General features: G+C 46.3%; 1 pseudogene; it reads right to left on the bottom strand.

Moving 5' to 3' along the window:
- Positions 1–238: 238 nt before the first annotated feature.
- The window catches only part of LOC132821400 (beta-1,3-galactosyl-O-glycosyl-glycoprotein beta-1,6-N-acetylglucosaminyltransferase-like), a 35267-nt pseudogene continuing 13518 nt past the window's right edge, over positions 239–21987 (bottom strand).

Genomic DNA, 21987 nt, shown 5'->3' on the forward strand with positions numbered 1-21987 from the left:
TGCAGTTTCACAGTGCCTGGCCTCCACAACAGCCAGGGGTATAGTATACAGTCTCACAGTGCCCAGTCTCTCAGTGTTTCCGATGTCTCATCCACCGCGCCTACCACCATCACCGAGCATGCAGTTTCACAGCGCCTGGCCTCCACAACAGCCAGGGGTATAGTATACAGTCTCACAGTGCCCAGTCTCTCAGTGTTTCCGATGTCTCATCCACCGCGCCTACCACCATCACCGAGGTTTACTCTGTCCCAACCTCCAACCCAGCCCACGTTTTACCAAGTGTCCTGTTTCGGAGATATTCCTCCATGCACTGTACTGCCGTGTTGCCCATGTTGGGGTCAAACTTATCTGCAAGGAAATATCTCTGATGGACCACCCACTGTAGATCTCCTGCCCCATACACACAAATCTTCCCATGCAGGGAGGGTATAGGGCACCCCTTGCAACGACACCAGCCTCAAAGGACCACTTTTACTGCCCGGCCAAGTGTCCTGGTGGCCCCTTGGGTGTACGGGATTGAGCCGGGTACATTGGGCATTCTGTGCAGGGTAGCCCACACATGCTCATCTGGGCTGTAGGTGTCCTCCGACCACTTGAGGAAGGCCTGGATCTCAGCACTGGCAAACACATGGCCGACAAACTCTCTGGTGGCCATGAAGTAGGCACTGCCCACCAAGATGGAGGTGCTGATGTTTGGCTGGTCTTTCAGTTGCGCCGTCAAGCCGATTTGGTCGAGGGTATCGTGGTGGTATTGCCAACGTTTCTAAAAGACAAGCGCAAGAGAGAGTGAGAAAACGAGAAAGTAGAAATGATAGCTTTTCAACTTCGCCTATGACTTTTCCCCTCCCCAACTCCTCTGCACTCTCCTTGCCTCCAGCTCCAGCAAGATCCATGAACACTCCTTCTCTCAGTTACTCACCTTACAGTGGAGAACAAGGCCATTCAGCCCCTCAGGCCTTTCGCACTCATATTGCCTAGTGCCAGTCACCTGCCTATTTCCCCATATCCCTGCCTCCCAAACCATCTCCCAATGCTCATTCGCTGAGCCAACATAAAACTCATCCTCAAACTCTCCCAGTGGATCTGGCTCCAAAAATACACTTCAAGCTGTGCCCTCTGGTCATAAAAGTTGAGAGCACTAGAAAAATAGATCCTTCAGCCCATCGTGTCTGCGCTGGCAAAACAGGCTCCTTGCTACTCCAGTCTCATTTTCCAGCACTGGGAACAGCACCGTTCATGCCTCACCAGTGCAATGGAGACACTTTCCTGTGGTCATCAACTCCTGGAGTGGGACTTGAACACAGAGCTTTTGCCTTAGAGAGAAGGACATGGTGTGCAGGGATATAGTTCTTTGAAAGTTGCATTGCAAATAGACAGGGTCTGAAGTAGGTGTTTGATACCTTTACCTTCATTGGTCAGTGCATTGAGTATAGGAGTTCGGATGTAATGTTGCAACTGTAACAGAGATGGATAGAGCTCTGAAAGATAGTGGAATCAAGGGTTATGGGGATAAGGCAGGAACAGGATACTGATTGTGGATGATCAGCCATGATTATAATGAATGGTGGTGCTGGCTCGAAGGGCCGAATGACACCTATTGTCTATAAGTAGGAGTATTTTTGACTATCTCTGATATGTCTTTGCCATTACCAAGTGTGATCTATTGTCTGTAGAGGACATTGGTGAGGTCACTTTTAAAATACTGCATACAATTCTGGTCGCCCTTCAAAAGAAAGGATGTTGTTAAACTTGAGAGGGTGCAGAAAAGATTTACCAGGATGTTGCCGAGATTGGAGGGGTTGAGCTACAGTAAGAGGTCGAATAGGCTGGGGCTATTTTCCCTGGAGTGTCGGATACTGAGGGGTATCCTTACAGAAGTTCATAAAATCAGGAGGGGCATGGATAGATGTTGAAATGATCAGCCGGATGATAGTACACCTCGCACAGCTTCCTTTATCACATACATGCAAGAAGACTCAACCAGCTGGGTCAAAGCCCACCCTTGCCTGGAGAGTCTGAAACAGACAGTTGCAATCACACTTTTACACACAAATCAGCGTTCCCTTTTCATGAATTACATTTTGATTTCAAGCCTTAGCAATGCAACTGATCAATCAGATCCTGATCTAGGTACATGACGTTTAGCATTAGATCATTGACCTTAAACTTCTACATAACCTGTTGAGTGTTGTTTCGGTCTTCCTGCCTTCTCACTTAGCTGGAGCCAGTTTCAGTAAGCTAGCTAGCTTACATACGTGCTTGGCTACACTTTTCTGTTGCTGCTCAGAATTGTTTAGCTGACCTCCTCTTCTATTCTTGCCCCATTTTGATTCCTTCCACGTCGGCTGTATAGCCAAAGGTCTTTTCCCAAGGGTGGGGGAGTCCAAAACTAGAAGCATAGGTTTAAGGTGAGAGGGGAAAGACCTGAGAGGTAACTTTTTCACGCAGTGGATGATGTGTGCCTGGAATGAGCTACCAGGAGGTGGTGGAGGCAGCTGGTACAATGACAATATTTAAAAGGCATCTAGATGTGGACATGAATAGGAATAGGTTAGAGAGATATGTGCCAAAGGCTGGCAAATGGGACTAGGTCAGATTGGGATGACTGGTCAGTGCAAACAGGTTGAACTGAAGGGTCTGTTCCATACTGTATGATGCTATGACTCCATGCTCTCTGGTTATTGAGGTTTAGAGCACCAAAATAATAAGTTGCCCTTCAGCCCATTGTGTCTGCACTGGTCAAAAAGACAAGCTCCGAGCTATTCTCATCCCATTTTGCAGCACTTGGCCCATAACCTTGAGTGTCTCACAATAGCAATGAAGACACCTTCAGCTCCTGGAGTAGGACTTGAAGTCAAAGCTCCTCCCTCAGAGTGCAGGACACCACACAATATGTTCTCTACAGTATGGAAACAGGCCATTTACCTGGTTGATCCTGCCAGTAGCATATGCTTGTCTCAAAGATTAAGCCATGCATGTCTAAGTACTCAAGGACGGTACAGTGAAACTGTGAATGGCTCATTACATCAGTTATGGTTCCTTTGATCGCTCCAACTGTTACTTGGATAACTGTGGTAATTCTAGAGCTAATACATGCAAACGAGCGCTGACCCATGCGGGGATGTGTGCATTTATCAGACCAAAACCAATCCGGGCTTGCCCGGCAGCTTTGGTGACTCTAGATAACCTCGGACAGATCGCACGTCCTTGTGACGGTGACGACTCATTCAAATGTCTGCCCTATCAACTTTTTTCCGCCATGTGCGTGACCTCAACTACAATATGCAGCTCCTGTTCGTCAACCGTGACGGTTTGGAGGTCGCCCTCAAGGTGCTGCCTGTCTTTTACCAGGACCTGATCACTGTCTGGAACATGGTCGAATCGCACCGCGCCTACCCTCCTGCAGGAGTAGCGGCTGTTGTCAGGGAGCTGTTGCTCAGGAATCCGCACCTCCGTGCTCGCAAGTTCGAGTGGCTATCAGAGGGGAGGGCCGTGGCGGCGAGGGCAACCAGGGTCAGGGACATGCTGGGTGCCGGGGGCCTGGGCTGGACATTGCTGCAAGACATAGCGAGCAGGGCAGCGGTAGACGTCCGGTACATGACCACCGCCATCTGATGCCTTAAAACAGCGGTGCTCGGACCCGACGTAGTGCTCCAGTTGGAGGACGCTGAGGTGTGCAGTGGGATCCCGCCCGCGCTTACCCCAGCCTGGACAGAATTTCACATTGGCCCCAAGGTCTCGTACTTCCCGCGGGAGCCTGTGCCCCACAACCTGAGCCGCCTCCGGAATTTTAATTTTGTTCCTTTCAAGGACGTAAAAAGGCGGGCCCTGTATAGAATGCTGCTGCACACCATCCACCTCTTCTTCCTCATCCACCGTCCGGACACGCTTTGGCGTCTCCGTTTGCCACCGGGTGGTGGGAATCTCTATGCGAGCGTCCTCCCCCTTTCTCTCGGGGATCTGGGGTGGAGGGTGCTGCATGCAGCGGTCCCCTGCAACCGCAGATTGCGGTGGTTCACGGACTCCCAGCGCAACTGCTTGTTCTGTGGTGCAGTGCAGTCCATGGACCATGTATATATTGGGTGTGGGCATTTGCACTCCCTCTTTGATTTCCTCAAAACCTCCTCCTCTGCTTTTGGTTGCACTTCAGTCCCACGCTCCTGATCTTCGGGCACCCGGTACGGAGGAGGGAGGGCAGGTTTGAAGACCTCCTCGTGGGTCTGCTCCTGGGCCTGGCCAAACTGGCCATAAACAGGTCCAGGCAGCGGGCTGTGGAGGGGGTCGTTAGGGCCGACTGCCTGCCCCTCTTCCGTGGTTACGGTAGAGCCCGGGTGTCCTTGGAGAAGGAGCACGCGGTGTCCACCAACACCCTGGAGTTGTTCAGGGAGAGGTGGGCACCGCAGGGAGTGGAGTGCATCATTTTCCTGTCCACCTTTATTTTGATTTAGTCCCTGCCCTCCCCTTCACTGTTTTGATCACATAGCATTGCCCTTTGATGTGAAGGGCACTGCTTGTCACAGACCACACGGGTGTGTCCTTTCTTCCTGGTGGTGGAAATTTAAATAAAGATTTGTGCACTTTGTGTCTTTCACTGTGTCTCACACCTGCACACACACACCATGGGTGCTGGGGAAAAAATAAGCACTACCGCAGTTAGGTGGTAGTGCGGGGATAAAGAAGAAAACAAAAATGGAAACAGGCCATTTGGCCCAACAAGTCCACACCAATCTTCTGAATAGCAAACTATCCACACCCATTACCCGACCTGATATTTACCCCTGACTAATGCACCCAAACACGATGGACAATTTAGCATGACAAATCTACCTGGCCTGCACATCTTTGTGGATTGTGGCAGGGAACCAGAGCACCCGGAGGAAAGCCACGCATACATGGGGAGAATGTGCAAACTCAACACAGACAGGCGCCCAAGGCTGGAATCAAACCCAGGTCCCTGGCACTGTGAGGCAACAGTGCTAACCACTGAGACACCATGCCACCCCTTCCACAAGACACTTTATTCACATTGTGTCAAAAGATATCTTTTATCCTCGGTCCTTGTGGCATCATGCATGGGAGATATGGATCCTTGGTTACCAAGGGGAGGATAGATTATCGATGGTATGCAGGAATGTGGATGGTGGAACAAGATCAAAAGGGCCAATGGCCTACTCTTGTTCCTTGTATGTATGGGAGTATACATACAAGGAACTCTTTTTTTTTGAAATCCAACTTACATCGGAACTGGCCATCATCTCATACAAATGTAGTTTAGGTTTCATTTGCGTTTCAATTCCTCAGTTATCCTCACCATGCCTCTAACCCAAAATCTTACATCTGCATTCCATTGCATTTGTACAATCGGTGAACAGTGAAGTATATTTCCTTGACTTCATTACCGAGTGCTCACCCTATACCCATTGAATAAACCTCATCCCAATCTCCTTTGTTCCAATGGGAGCATCATTGACCTTTCCAACTGAGCCATCCAACTTAAACCCTGGCACCATTCTGCGAAATCTCCTCTTCTCCCTGTCCTGAGGGCCCTCACATCATTTTAAGGTCACCGGAAATGACCACAACAATCCAACAGGGGCTAAATCAATTCGACATGCAGCATAACTCAACCATTTATTGGCATCAATGCCTCTATTTATGAAGACTTCTGCTTTTCTACCCTCTTACGGCCTCCTCCACCTTCTAATGTTGATGAATGTTTATTGCCAGATCCCTCTAACCCTGTGCACTCTTTACGATTGTGCCATTACATTTCTATTACCTCTCCACATCCTTCTCCCAAAACATATCACCTTACACTCTTCTGTATTCACCTCTGACTGGATGCTGTCTGTTCATTGTGATGACTCTGGACAATTTACATCATCCTCACCATTTGCCAATCCTCCAGGTTTATCATTGCCCCGAATATGGGCATTTTGCCACATACTCCAAGATTGATATCACTGACATATTGAATAAAAGCAGTCGTCTATTTAGGGCTGAGATGCGGAAACATTTCTTTACGTACAGGATAGTGAAGTTATGGAATTCTGTACCACAGAAAGCTGTGTCATTGAATATATCCAATATATCCAAGAATGCGATTAACAAATATTTAGGTTTCAAAAGCATCAAAGGCATGGGGAGAAAGTGGTAGTATGGCATTGAGATAGAGGGTTAGCCATGATCATACAGTATGGTGGGCATCATGTAGGGCCAAATCATCTTCTCCTGCTCCGGGTCTTGATGTTTATATGTCCCAGCTGTGTGGATCATTCCCACCTAACAACCGACCAACCTCTCGTCCAAAACAAGATTCATAAATCAGGGCTTGTGTTGTCAATTTTGTTGTCCAGCCATTTTTATCTAGTGCCTAGTGAAACACTTCATTGAATCCAGTTCAGACAACATTCTCTGCATTCAAATTCTCAGCTGCTTCATCAATGCATAATGCGAGGTTGGAGACACCTTTTGAAAACCTGCAGTGGCTTCGCTTCATTAATTTGATCTAAGGCAGGTTGGTGCGAATTGCAGCCATAACTACCAGCATCAATGTCAAGTGCATGATATAAAGTAAACTGGGATCCATGCGGTGTGAGCCTCGGAGACCCAGGTTCAAGTCGCTTCTGCTCCAGAGTTGTGCGATAACATCTTTGAACAGTTTCATCAGTAAATGTAAGACCATTAACAAGTCGGGAGAGGAGTCGGCCATTTGGTCCCTCAAGCCAGCTTCACTAGGATCATGGCTGATTTAACATTCCTCACATCCATGTTCTTGCCCTATCCCCGTAACCCTTAATTCCCCACTGACCAAGAATCTATCCATCTGAGCCTTAAATATGTACAAAGACAGCTCTCTGTGGCAAGGAATTCCAAAGATTCACAGACTTCTGAGAGAGGAAATTCCACCTCATCTCAGTCTTAAACTGGTGCCCCTTTATTCTGAGACAATACACCCCCTGGTCCTGGACACTCCCATGAGGAGAAACATCCTTTCATCATTTATCCTGTCAAGCCTCTTAATCCTGTCCATTTCAATGAGGTCACCTCTCGTTCTTCTAAACTCCAGTGAGTAGAATCCTGTTTAGCCTTTTGTTTTTAAGACAATGCCTCCATAATGGGGGCCATCCCATTGAACATTTTCTTAACTTCCTCCCATGAAACAACATGTTTTCTTAAATAAGGTGACCAGAAGTGCTCACAGTACTCCGGATGTGCTCTCACAAGCACCTTGCACAGTTGCAGTAAGATTTCCTGACTTTTATACTCCAACCCCCTTCAAATAAGGGCAAACATTCCACTTCAGTTCTGAAGAAAGATCACCAGACTCAAAACATTGACTCTGTTTTCTCCACGAATGCTACCCAACCTGCTGAGTCTCTCCAGAAACTGGTTTTCATCCAATATTCCATTAGTCTTCCCAATTACCTGCTGCCCCCCGTGTGCAAGCTTTCCATGTTTCATTCACTAGTTCCCCCAAATCCCTTTGTGTTGCAGCTTTCTGAAGCTTTCTCCATTTAAATAATATTCTATTCTTTTGATTTCCCTTCCAAATGAACAACTTCACATTTTCCCAACATTGCACTCCATTTGCCAACATTTTTGCCAACTTAACCTATCAATATGCCTAGTATGGCGACAAAACATCTGAAAATGAACCTTCCAGCAAACCTACATCCAGAGTAATATTTCAAGTCAACCTCAGAGTACAACAGGGTCTTGATCAGATGGGCTAATAGGCTGAGGAGTGCCAGATGGAGTTTAATGTCGATAAATGTGAGGTGTTCCATTTTGGAAAGGCAAATCAGGGCAGGAATAATACACTTCATGGTGAAGTCTGGGGAGTGATGATGAAGCAAGAGATCTTGGAATGCAGTTTCATAGTTTCTTGAGAAGGGAGTCGCAGATAGACAGCGTATTGAAGAAGGTGTTTCAATACGCTTGCCATTCTTGGTCAGTGCATTGTGTGTAGGAGTTGGGAGGTCATGCTGTGGCTGAACAAGACATTGGTTTGGCAACTGCTAGAATACAGCATGGAATTCTAGTCTCCCTGCTATGGGAAGGATGTTGTGAAACTTGAAAAGGTTCAGAAAAGATTTACAACAATGTTGCCAGGGTTGTGTGTGGAAATGCAGGAGATTTGTACTAGATGTGGAATAATTACAGACACGATTGGCTGAATGGCATCCTTCGGCAAGAATTCTTTAATTCTGTGACTGGCGCAGAGGGAGATTAACTTCAAGGTTCATGTTATCAGGGGGCACACCAAAGCCTTTTCCTCAGCTGAGTGGTCAGAAAACTCCCCACTCTTTACTTGAACTAAGGCATAACCTGTCTCCACCAACGTCATAACAAAAGTCAGCCATTCGTCCCTTCAAGTCTGCTCCACCATTCAAGAAGATCACTGCTCATCTGGTTACAATTTCAATTCCACATTTCTATCGGTTGCCCCGGGGTCCTTATCTTTTTTTTAAAAACGGTCAGCTTGCTCACCCTTTCATAACTTCATCAACTCAACCTTCGCAACTTTGTACAGAAGAGATTTACACAGTGCCACAGCCCTCTCAGGGGAAAATAATTCTGCAAGGCATTTGGTGAGGTCACTTTTGGAGTACTGGGTAAATTTGTGATCGCCCTGCTATTGGAAGGATGTTGTTAAACTACAAAGGATGCAGAATAGATTTACAAAGATGTTGCCAGGACTGCAGGGTTTTAGTTATAAGGAGAGGCTAGATAGGCTAGGACTTTTCTCACTGGAGTACTGGATGTTTATAAAATTGTGTGGGAAATCAATAAAAGTGAATAGCCCCAGGATGGGGGAGTCCAAACTCAGAGGGCATAGGATTAAGGTGAGACCTGAGGGTAGTGCAAATACGGAGCAAGTTGCCAAAAAGAATTGTTGTAGTGGGTACAATTACAAGATTTCACAGACAACATAAATTGGACAAGTGTAGAGGGACATGGACCAAACACAGGATAATGGGACTAGTTTCAATTAGGATACCTGGTTGACATGGATAAGTTGGATGAAAGGGTATTTTTCAGTGCTGTAGGAGTCTGACAATATCTTATTCTACAGAACATCTTGTCAAACCTACAAGAGAAAGCAATGTCCAATCAACCACCTTATGTTCCCTCAGAGAAATTTATACATTTCAAAAAGATTTCTCAGATTTTCAAACTTAAATGTGTTAAGGCCAATTTGTTCAACCTTCCTTCATAAGATAAAGCCTTCATCCCATGAAAAAGGCAGGTGAAACTTGCTGTCAATATAATTATTTTATGTTTTAAATGAGAGAAAAATGTACAGACTGATTCTGATGTGGTCTCTTCAAGGCCTTGTATGGCACTCTCTCCACCCCTCAGGCCTGGAAATGGACTCTACATTTTGAAGAGAAATGCCTGTACTAATGGACTCTGGACTAGAAAGGACTCTGTTTGTTGGTAATTAACTGTCATATGGTTTGTTGGGCTTATCACCTGCACTGTCTTGCATGTCCATGGGTCTGGAAGATCTTACTGTGAGCTGGGAGGTTCATGGGTCATCCTGAAAGCTGTCACCTCGAGAGCTGGAGGGCAGGTAGGCCATCCTGTGAACCTGAAGGTTGGTAGGCTGTCCCGGGTAGGCGGGTAGACCACCCTGATGACAGGCTCCCCGAGAGCTGGATGGTGGGTAAACCTGCCTTGTGTGTCATGTGTGTCCCTGGGTCTGGCAGGCCTTACTGTGAGCTGGGACGTTCATGGATCGTCCTGAAAGCTGCCACCCCAAGAACCAGAGGGTGGGTAGGCCACCTTGATGCCAGTTGCCCCTAGAGCCAGTAGGTGGGTAGGCCATTCTGAGCGCTGTCGTCCTGAGAAAGGGTAATCTGGATGGGCTGTCCTAGAGGTGGTTGGAAGGTGTCTCAGAGCAGTCAAGAGCCAGAAGGCGCATAGGGGCCTGAAACGTCAATTGCCCTTCTGCTCCGTGTGCAGCTCAACTCTCCAACTCTTCTATATTCCTTTGTACATTCTGAACCTCCCTCCATGCAACTGAACAGTTTTAACAACCCTGTCTCTCTTTGTACAGACAGGAGTGAAGGACTGGAGGAGAGAGAGAAATGATGGAGAGAGGGAGGATGGAAAACACTTGGATGAAGAGAGGCCCAGCAGACAGGAAGGCGGTTACCTTTTTGAACCCTGGCGCAGGATCTGACTCAATCACGTTTGAGCCATTCAGAGCTCTGATGCTGCGGACTATCTCCCAGTTGGTCTTCAGGGGGACGTCTTGGCCACATACATTGATGAAGTACCTCCAGGGGACAGGGCTCTCCAGCAGCTCCTTCATGCAGTTGAGATCCGCCTGAACTCTGCTCCAGCCAGCATAGGTGACCCACTCCAGCATGGCTGCGACAAAGACATTGTGGAAACACGAAGCGATGGCCTGAACGGCCGCATGAAATGGACTCGGGGATTTGCGGTCCACGTGGATACAGTAGACATTCTGTGGGAAATAAATGCTCCGTAGAAGCCTCTCGAACATCTCAATGCTCTGGTGGATGACCATGGAGTAAGCCAAGGGGAAGTGTTCCTCCTCAGGGCTCAGGGGGACAGTGATATACTTGCGGGCCCTCACAAACGATATGCAATTTCAGGTCATGTTCAGGCTTGGTGCTTGAGGGAGACAGTAATAGAGTTGAGGAGGGCCCTTTCCAACTCCTGCCTGTCCCCCTGGATGATCTGCCAGCAGGTGGAGTTCTCCTCGACCAGCAGGAGGTGTTCCTGCATTGGACTGGCGCCTAGTTTCACCAGCCTGAGAGTCAGCCTGCCCCCTCCTCTTTGGACCAGCAGCCATTGGCACAACAAGACCACCCTGAACACACACAGCGCTGATCTGAGGCATGACCAGTGGGCACAATGCTGGCTCAGCTTGGGCATGGCACTTTCCAGAGGGCAGTGTCCCCAGCCTATAGGCAATAAGTAAATGCAGAATGGATGCCCTCTGTGCTGGGCAGCACTGCCTCCACCAGGCCTTGGGGAAGGAGTGATTGCAATTTGCTAGAGAGGTCGCCCCAGCCAGTCCTCTCTCCTTGTGAGACTCTTGTCTTCCCTTTTCCCCAAGATTCAACGAATGGCTCCGACTTTCACTCCCTCTCCCCCCAGAACTGCTCTCCCTCTGGAATTCCTCTCCCACTTTAACACCTCTCCCTCTTTCCGTTACCTCTTTGTAACCCCTCCCCCTCTATAACCCCTCTCCCTTTGTAATCCCTCTCCTCCACTAACTCATCCCTCTCCCTCAGTAACTCCTCTCCTCCCTCTCTCGGTAACTCTCTCTTTCTCTGGGTAACTCCTCTCTGCCTCTCTCTGTAACTTCTCTCCACCCTCTCCCTCTGTAACTCTCTCTCGGTAACTCCTCCTGCCCTCCTCTGGATGAAACCCAGCCAATGTTCCGTTGTTTCTCTGTCGGAGTCCAGGCTCCTCTCGTTGCCTGGTTGCTTGGCTACAGGCATTTCCTTCCCCAGTCTCGGCTTCTCTCCGGCCATTCCTGGACCGGTGTTGCCCGGGTGAAGTAAACGAGTGGATCACGATGGTAAGCAGCCTGGATCGGAGAACCTACCACCAGAGAGAGCACAGAGCCAGCCAAGCCCAATAAACCACACCCCAGCCTGGATTGAGATGCTCTTTCAGGAAGGAACCTGCCATCGAGCCCACAACAACGTGGGAGGGGTATCCCTTGGATGAAGAGAAGGTCAGGAGACGGGAAGGTGGTTACCTGTTTGTCCTGTGACTCTTAATGCCCTCAGGGCAATTAGGGATGGCCAATAAATACTGGCCTAGCCAACGATGCCCCCATCCCATGAATTTATTTGAAAAAAAGTGACAATAGTAAATCAAACTTCACCACCATCTCTCTCTCTCTCTCTCTCTCTCTCATGCGAAATTGGAATGATGGTGATTTGACCATTCATAATAAAGCTGTGAATCTGAGCACAGCAAGTTGATATGAATCCAAAAAAACAATTCCCCTGGCTGAGAGTAGCTCAGAGGTTAGCATTGCTAGAGCACAGTGCCAAGGACCAGAGTTTGATTCCAGCCCTGGGTGGCTGTGTGTAGTTTTGCATGTTGTCTGCTTGGGTACCCTTCGGGTGCTCTGATTTCAAAGATGTTCAAGTTAGGTGGATTGGCCATGCTGAATTGCCCATAATGTCCAGGGATGTGCAGGCTGAGTGGGTTACCATAGACACACACACACACACACACACACACAGCAGAACACTCCTGCAGGTTTAGGCAATGCTCAATCTAATGCAACATCCTGGTGGATCTCCTTTGCCCCCCCCCCAGTACAATCACATCCTTCCTATAATGCGCTGACCAGAACCGCACACAGTACCCAAGTTGTGGTCTCATCAAAATCCTGTAAAGCTCCAACATGACCCCTCCCTGCTCATGTATTCAGTGGCTTTGATCCTTCTTAATTCCCTTACCTGCCTATCCTACTGCCTTCACGGATGGCTGGACACACAAACCAGGATCTGCCTAATCTTCTGTGCTTGCCAGGGTCTTCCTATTTAACATGTACTCCCTTGCCATGTTAGTCCTCTGGAAATGCATGTCACAGAAATTTGGACATTCAGTAGCACAGAATCAAGAAAAAAAAACGAGTTGGCATCTTTTAAACATTGTAACTGTGCCCACATACGTTACTTCATCTGGAAGGTCATTCCATCACAAACCACTCTGGGGAAAAGAGTTGCTCCTCAATCTTTAAATCTTTTTCCTCTGACCTTACAAACATGGCCCTGAGTCTGAACTCCCTCACACGAGGGAAAAGACCCTTGTCATTCACCTTATCAATCACTGTCATGATTTTATAAACCTCAACAAGGTCACCCCTCAATTTCCTATGCTGCAGTGAAAAACACGTACAGTTCTGATATGGATCCTTTAGAGAGGGGACAGAAAATGTTTACCAGGACGTTGCCTGGAATGGGGGATTTTACCTGTGAAGGAAGATTGGATAGACTGGGTTTGTTTTCACTAGAATGCAGGAGGTTGAGGGGTGACCTTATAGAAGTTTATAAGATTGTGAATGGCATGGATAGGGTGGAAAGTATGAGGCCTTTTCTCAGGGTGGAAGAGTCAGTTACTCGGGGGCACAGGTTCAAGGTGCAGGGGTCAGGGGGGTGTTTAAAAGAGATAAGTGAAGCATGTTTATCATGGAAAGGGTGGCGAGTTCATGGAACACGCTGCCCGAACAGACAGTGGAAGCAGATACAATTGTAGTTTTCAAGAAGCATCCAGCAGCAGGCATGAATAGGAAGGGAACAGGGGAATACGGATCCTGTAAGTGAAGACAGTTTTAATATGGAAGGCAAAATGTGTCAGTGCAGGTTTGGAGGGTTGAAGGGCCTGTTCCTGTGCTGTAATGTTCTTTGTAAACTGTCCCCAGCCTCTCCAGTCTATTTTTATATCTCAAACCCTGCACTCCTGGCAACGTCCTGGGAAATCTTTTCTGAACCATCTCCAATTTAATAATATCCTTCCTACAGCAGCGTGAGCAGAACAGGACACAGTCTTCCAGAACTTCCAACTTCCTGACCAACCTCAGCACGCCATCCCAACTCCAATATTCAGAGAGCTGAACAATGAAGGTCATCACACTCCAGCAGGTATTGTTCCACCCTGACTCCCCTTGTAACTGTCCACATCTCGCTGGGACACTGATGGGAAATATCTTGGCTCTTTGACTGATTCGATCAAGTCTCATTTCCTACTGTTCCTGTGTATCCCTCAGAATAGGAATGTAATGTGCATTCCCATGGCAACATCACAATGACAGACTTGTTTGTAGATTCACGTGAAGTGGGCATTACTGACTGGGACAGCCTTGTTACCCATTCCCCTAATCTCTCCGGCATAAATAATAAGGAACTCTCCTCTTTAACCCCACTGTGTTTTAAGAACCCTGACCACAAATGCAAAGTCACATGGGAGAGAGTTCCAGGATTCTGTCCCAGAAAAACTGAAGGAAGGATGATTAATTTCAAAGTTGGGATTAAGGGTGAAGTGGAGAGTAACTGCAGAAGGTGTAGTGTTGCGTCATATTGCTGGCCTTGTCTTCAAGGTGATATTGATGTTGGGATTACAAGGTGCTGTTGAGGGACCCTTCCTGAATTACTCTAGTAAATCCACAACAGGTATAACATTGTTTCCAGGAAAAATGGACAGGATTCATCAGAGAAGGGAAATGCAAATTGCTCAAAGTCTTATGAGATGATAACATGGAGGGCCCAAGCAGCTGAAGGCTGGTGGAGTGATGGAGTTAGGGGATGGTCAAGAGGCTGGGATCGCATGAGGGCTGACATAATGGAGTGATAATGAGCATTGATGTTACAGCTAAGAGAGCGTTATTGGGACTGGAGGAGGTTTCAGAGATAGGGTGGGGTGTAGGGGGTGGAGGAGGTTCTGGAAATAGGGAAGGTGTCAGGGCTGGATGAGGTTACAGAGATAGGGAGGAATGTACTGGGTGGAGGGGGTTACAGAGTCATAGAGATGTACAATGCAGAAACAGCCCCATCAATCCAACTCGTCTGTGCTGACCAGTTCTCCCAACCTAATCTTGACTCAATTGCCCTCACTTGACCCATATCCCTCTGCACCTTTCCTCGTTATATACCAATCCAAATGCCCTTTGAATGCTGTAATTCTACTATCCTCCACCACTTCCTCTGGCAGCTCATTCCATACATGCCACCACTCCTCAGCCCATTGGCCCATCTCATCAAGATCCTGTTGTACTCTGAGATAACCTTCTTTGCCATCCACTGCACCTCCAGTTTTGGTGTCATCTGTAAACTTACTAACTGTCTCCCCTCTGTTCACATCCAAATCATTATATAAATGATGAAACGCCGTGCACCCAGCACCGATCCTTGTGGCACACCACTGTCACAGGCCTCGAGTCTGAAAAGCAACTCTCCGCCACCGCCCTCTGTCTTTTACCTTCAAAGTCAGTTCTGCATCCAAGTGGCTAGTCCTGCTTGTGCTCCATGAGATCTAACCTTGCTAACCAGTCTACCATGGGGATCCTTGTCGAACGCCACACTGAAGTCCACATGGAATGCGTCTACCGCTCTGCCCTCATCAATCCTCTTTGTTACTTTTCTGAACCAACACAGTCAAGTTAGTGAGACATGATTTCCCACACACAAAGCCATGTTGACTATTCCTACTCAGTCCTCACCTTTCCAAATACATATAAATCCTGTCCGTCAGGATTCCCTCTAACAACTTGCCCGCCAACAAATGTCAGGCTTACTGGTCTGTAGCTTCTCTCAGCTTTAAAACATCACCTTTTCATTCTGAGGTTATGTCCTCTGGTTCTCATCTCTCCTGCTTGTGGAAACACCTTTCCATATCCAGTCTACCACGGGGTCTCAGTATTCTGTAAGTTTCAATCAGATCTCCCTCACTCTTCTGAACTCCACTGCGTCCAGACCCAGAGTCCTCAACCGCTCCACAAGTGACAAGCCTTTCATTCCTGGGATCATTCTTATAAAATGCCTCAGGAATGCTCTTAACTTCCTATTGTGAGAGATGACATTACACTGAATTACATATTTTGACTACAGGCTATAAAACCCCCGAACTTTAGCAGCAAGCTATGTTAGTGTCCCTTTTTCACTGACTGCTGCTATCTCCTCAACAGTTTGAAGGGTCTATGATGTGTAGATACTAGACAGTACAAACTGAGCATACACATCTCTCTGTAATGAGAACAACCCATGCTCTACTCAGACTATGTGGACTTTACCTTTACCTTCACCAAGCATACATTAATATGATTAAGAACACATTTACTCAACAACAGGAATGTTGGATGATGATTACAAAAATAACTTGATCCACATATATTTTGCCCAAACCATGGTTGCTACCATATAACCAAAAACAATTATACATGAGGAAGTCTAAACCCAGTTTATTCATCCTAGACACGTGTTGCAATTCAGTTCTTTCTGTTTTCTTGTCTTTGACAGTGCATTACCCTCTAATGTAGGTATGTCTGCTCTCATCTATGGTCACCCTGTTCAATGTCCTTGTCTTTATCTTCACTCTCAGAAGATTACTGCTGATCCCCTATTTCCTCTGCCGACAGTCCACACCCTGTTTGTCAACTGCACTTGAGAAAGGCATAGTGCACCATTTCTGATCTATACTGCAATGCCCCACTGGAGCTTCCAACTCATCTTGAAGTGGTTGAGTTATGATTGTTCAACTGTGGCCCTGGTGGAAGCATGGGCAGTGTTGTATCTTCATTTTGCCATTGCCTCAGGGAGGCACTAGCATCTTGATAACATTCATAGACCCTTATTTCAAGGAGATTGGAGTGTAAGAGTAGAGAAGACTTACTGCAACTGACAAAAGGTACTGATGAGATCACATAGAGTCATACAACACAGAAACAGACCCTCTGGTCCAACAACGCCTTGCCGAACATTATCCCAAACTAAACTAGTTCCACCTGCCCGCTCCTGGCCCATAGCCCTCCAAGCCTTTCCCACTCATGTACTTATCTAAATGTCTTTTAAACCTTATAATTGTACTCACATCCTCCCTTTTCTCAGGAAGTTCATTCCACATGCAAACCACCCTGTGCACAAAGAAAGTTCCTCATCTTTTTAAAATCTATTTCCTCTCAGTTTAAAAATGTGCCCCCTAGTCTTGAAATGCCCACCCTTGGGAAAAGACAACTAGCATTAACTCTATCCATACCCATCATTCTTTTATAAACTTCTATCAGTCTCGACTAATGTGGGCAGTTTTGGTCCCTTTGTTTGGGGAAGTTTCATTGGAGGCAATTGAGAGAATGTCTACTAGACTAATCCCCAGTGAGCAGGGATTGTCTAAATAGCAAATGCAAAACAGGTTGGGACTGTACTCACTGGAACTTAGAAGAATGATCTAACTGAAAATTATGGGATTATTAAGGGATTTTACAGGGAAAATGCTGAGAGGTGGTTTCTCGTCATGGGGGAGTCTAGGACCAGAAAGCATGGTCTCAGAATCAAGGGGTGCCAGTTTAAGATTGAAATGAGGAAGAATTTCTTCTTTGAGTCTTTGGAAGTCCTTGTCACAGTGTCCCCTGTGGGGGCAGAGTTCTTGTGTATATTTAAGACTGAGATGGATAGATTCTTGATTAGTCAGGGAAACAAAGCTTCCAAGGAAAGCACAGGAAGGTGAAAGTGAGGAATGTTGGATCAGTCATGATCCTATTGAATGATGGAGCAGGATCAAGAGCTTAAGGACCTACTCCTTATGGCATTATTGTCATGTGGTCATCCTGAGCACTAACCTACTGTTCTGGAAATCATGGTGTTGAATACTACCACAATTGATGGTGAAATATGAATTCAATAAAATCTGGATTTAAACACTAGCCTATGACGACCATATAACCATTGTTGATTCTCAGATTACAGGTTTATTAGTGAAACTCCAGAACCATGGCAATTACGTTGGCTCTTAACTGACATCTGAAATAGTCAAGTAAGACACTCAGTTCAAAGGTAATAATGGATGGAAAACAAATGGCAGCCTTACCAAAAAAGCCACATCTCAGGAAAGAATAACAAGAAAAGAAAAACATCTTATGAACCAAATTTAGAGAATTTTTCATTTAATTCCCTGCAGCTCTTCGTCTGTGGCACAAGGTCTTTGGAAGGAGGCAGGATCTCGGGACTTGTCTTCTACATCAACGTCATGGCAGCTCCAAGACAGTCTGAAACAATCCTCCAAACTCTGGCATCGATGGTTAAACATCGATAAGTTAAACATTGTGGAAGTGACAAAACCTTTCCACTCTGCAGGTTTGTGATAGGGCAGTCTGAAAGCAATATGGGTACAGGCTATGACACCCTACAGCTGGGGGAAGGAAGTGATGGCAGAGAATCCCACTGCCCAGGTTGCTTGGCTCTCCTTGTTATGGGTGAATGATGTAAAACAAGTGTAATCTGGAGAAAGAGGCATCAGTGACAGCTTGGATGCATTTGCAGGTTGCCTCAACGAGGAGATGCTACAAAAGACCTGATGTAAAATGTGTGTGTGTAAAGTGTATGGGACCTGATTTGGTTCCACGGAGTCTGGCGCAGATACTGCCGGCATGTACTGGACTGCAGCCTACCTCTTGCCCATTGAGCATCTCAGCAGGAATTCATCTTTTCCTGCTGGTTGTAATGGCATCAAGGCTGCGACATCTGTCATGTCCATCTTGCCCTCAGAGGTTTCTTGGACACAGGGAGGACAGAGAGAACCCACAGTTTCTGGCAGCCTGTTGGATGTTCGGAGTGGCTGGGTATGTTTTCTTCCTGTAAAAAATGAGGTCTGCAGATGCTGGAGATCACAGCTGAAAATGTGTTGCTGGTCAAAGCACAGCAGGCCAGGCAGCATCTCAGGAATAGAGAATTCGACGTTTCGAGCATGAGCCCTTCATCAGGAATAAGAGAGAGAGAGAGCCAAGCAGGCTAAGATAAAGGGTAGGGAGGAGGGACTAGGGGGAGGGGCGATGGAGGTGGGATAGGTGGAAGGAGGTCAAGGTGAGGGTGATAGGCCGGAGTGGGGTGGGGGCGGAGAGGTCAGGAAGAGGATTGCAGGTTAGGAGGGCGGTGCCCCACTTTTGATGTTATAGCTATCAGTTGACACAAGTACTGAATCAGTATCACCTCTCTGCCTTGAGAAGTGTACATCATTCGACCATGCCTCTTACGCATGCATGGTAATTCCAATTGTTGGAACAGCAAACTTTGTCTCCTGGACGAAACTGCCTCTCTCGTATAGAAATGTCTTCCGGCCAGCATTGGTGTTCATGACACCTTTTCACACACTCCACAAGGTGGAAGAACATCAGATTTAATCTGGAGTGGAGTCTTCTCTGCATTACCAGTTCTTCTGTTCCTGTATTTGTGTGAGTGCTGGTTCTATAATCAATCACAAATTGGGACACTTGTGTATTGACTAAAGTTGCAGGCTGTATCTTTAAACTTTCTTTCAATGTTTGGACTGCTCTTTCCCCCAGACTATCAGACAACAGATGCAGCTGTCCTTACATGCTGAATATCATTCCACTTTAGGAAAGACACAAGGCTCCCTCCTGCTCAATGATGGCCTGCTAGCTGGGACCAGCATGTCCAGTTTCTGTGTATTGTAAAAGATCCTCACAACTTTTCAATTGTCATCCCCACATTTGACAAATGCATGACATGCACATCCAACCACGTTGTGTGTACACAATGATTAAATGGATAACCACCATGAAAGCACTGGCACAGATGACGTGTAACTGAGTCCAGGTGTTACCTGACCAGTTCTATGGATGTGGTGCAGCTGCTGGTGGCAATCTTTGTCTTTGTTGGTACTCTAGCCATTGACCCACAAACATGGCTGCATCGGCATCTGATCCCGGCCACCAGACAAAACATCTTGTCAACACCTTCATTTTGGAAATCACAGGATGACCCTGGTGGAGTTCAGCCAGTATCTTGGGACAAACACACTTGCTCCCCGTATTACTATGCCATCCTCAATGGACATCTAGTCTTGCCAAGTCCAGAAAGGATTCAATTCTGGTTGTAATGCCCCTTTCATTTCCAACACCACCAGCTGTTTGTGATTCACCAGGAAGGGATCTTTTTGTACCCACAGTCTGATATGGTCAGAGATGATGGGAAACATGCCCTCAATGTTTAAAAACAGAACAGACTTTTTCACTGCTGGCACCCACCATCGTGTATCTGCCAATGGGAGTAAGCTTCACACAACTGCATTGAACACATGATTGCCCACACAGTTTTCTGAGGGTTTATGCACTCAGCATGACAGCCCAATGAATCTGACCTGAAGCTTGAGGTGTGATGGCCCTGACAGCGGATTGTGGCCCATTGATATTTCAAATTGATGTCCTAAAAGGTATTGGTGGAACTTTCTCACACAAAGGATTACCACCAAACCTTCCTTTTCTATCTGGACATGTCTTCATTTGACATTAGTCAAAGTTTGAGAAACATATACCATGTCTGCCAAGCGATCAATGAGCCAGCAGTTACCTCAAACTGTATTGGGAGGCATAACATGTCAGCACTACAGCTCACTGGGGACTATTGTGTGCCAACACCATCTACAATACCTGCTTTTTCACTTCCGTAAAGATTACTTCTGGGCGATGAGATCATTTGCGATGCTGATCATTTCTGAATAGCAAATCCAAGCTGCCAAGATGGAGGCCAGGACATTACAGAAGCATCCATAATATTTCACCAAACCAAGGTAAGATCGAAGCTCTGCTGGGTGCCAGGGCACCCTTGATTGACCTCACTTAATTTTCCAATGTGTTTAACCTGGTCTTGATGATGCTATAGCTCAAGGAGGTCACTTGGAATGCCTTGGAATGCACATTTTTCCTTCTAAGACCCTGGAGAACCAATTAATTGCTGTGCACAATCTCTCAAAATCCTCTTCCCGGTTATTTGTACATAATTCATCCTGGGATACACTTTGTGAAATGTTCTCCATTGTTCACTGGACAATTACACAGGCTGATGATATCCCAACACAAAAAGCAGTATCGGATATTGGTAATTGTAGCATATTTATGGGAATCTTCATCAAATCACAATGGCAGGTTCGCACGGCTCATATCCAGCTTCATGAAGGACAAAGCCTATAAAGTTTTGCATGTAAGTCCTCAATGTGATGGATCGGTTATTTATCTGGCTTCAAAATACAGATCACTGTTTCATCATAATCTCCACAAAGGCAAACTGACCCACAATGGTGACGACCATTACAGTGGATACAGTAAATATAGTGGTTTTATTATTGCTTCACTTTCCAGCCTCATGAATGCTGCCTGTACATTTGCACGCACATCAAGTGGCACTGGTCGTGTGGACTCGACGGGCCAAATGGCCGGCTTCCGCATTTTAGAGGTTCTACCAAACCTTGGGTTTCTCTTTGGCAATTCTCCAGAGACCTTACCATTAACTGTGAAAGTCTTGCTTTGTCCATCTAAGCAAAATGGAACATGTCACATTTATCAAAACTAAACTCCATCTGCCACTCCTCGGCCATTGGCCCACTTGATCAGGATACATTTGGAATCTTTGATCACCTACTTCACTGTCCACTATACGGCAAGCTTGGTGACATCTACAAAATCACTAAGCATAGAGTTGCAGAGATGTATAATATGCAAACAGACCCTTCAGTCTAACTCAATATGCCAACCACATATTCTAAATTTATCCAGTCCCATTCACCAGCAGTTGGCTCATGTCCATCAAAACTCTTGCTATTCGTATTTCCATCCAGATGCCTTTTAAATATTGGAGTTGTCCAGCCTCCACCACATTCTTTGGCAGCTCGTTTCATACATGCAACTTATGTTTCCTATATTCTCAATACTAATCCATTTACATGAATAACAAATGGCAATGGACCCAGCACCAATTCTTTTATTCATCACAGGTCTCCAGTTTGATCAACAATCCTCCACTCTTCTAAAACCAAAGATGTAAAAGGAAAGAAACCAAGAACACCTTACATTTCCTGCATCAGATAATCCCAAGACAGGCACAGCACCGGGTGAAACACTCTGCTCTTTCAAGACTAGGTGGGACCCAGTGTTGGAGTGGGATCGACAAAGTTAAAAATTGCTCATCATGTTCATTTAGAAGAACTACCAGCAGTGTTCCAAAATATAGAATTTCCAAACAAACATTTTGATGAATCTGGTGATTTTTTTAAACTCTGCTATTTCAAAACAAGAATTAAAGCAACTATCAGTGTATCAACGAAAAATGACGACACTATGACTCTGGGGAACGGCAAAATAAAAATATATACACAAAAATTGGCTCACGCTTCTCTCCACACTTCAAGCTCACTGCCTTTAGTCCTGATGAAGGGCTTTTGCCCGAAACGTCAATTTCGCTGCACTTTGGATGCTGCCTG

Source organism: Hemiscyllium ocellatum, chromosome 13 (genome assembly GCF_020745735.1).
Source record: "Hemiscyllium ocellatum isolate sHemOce1 chromosome 13, sHemOce1.pat.X.cur, whole genome shotgun sequence".
Lineage (NCBI taxonomy): Eukaryota > Metazoa > Chordata > Chondrichthyes > Orectolobiformes > Hemiscylliidae > Hemiscyllium > Hemiscyllium ocellatum.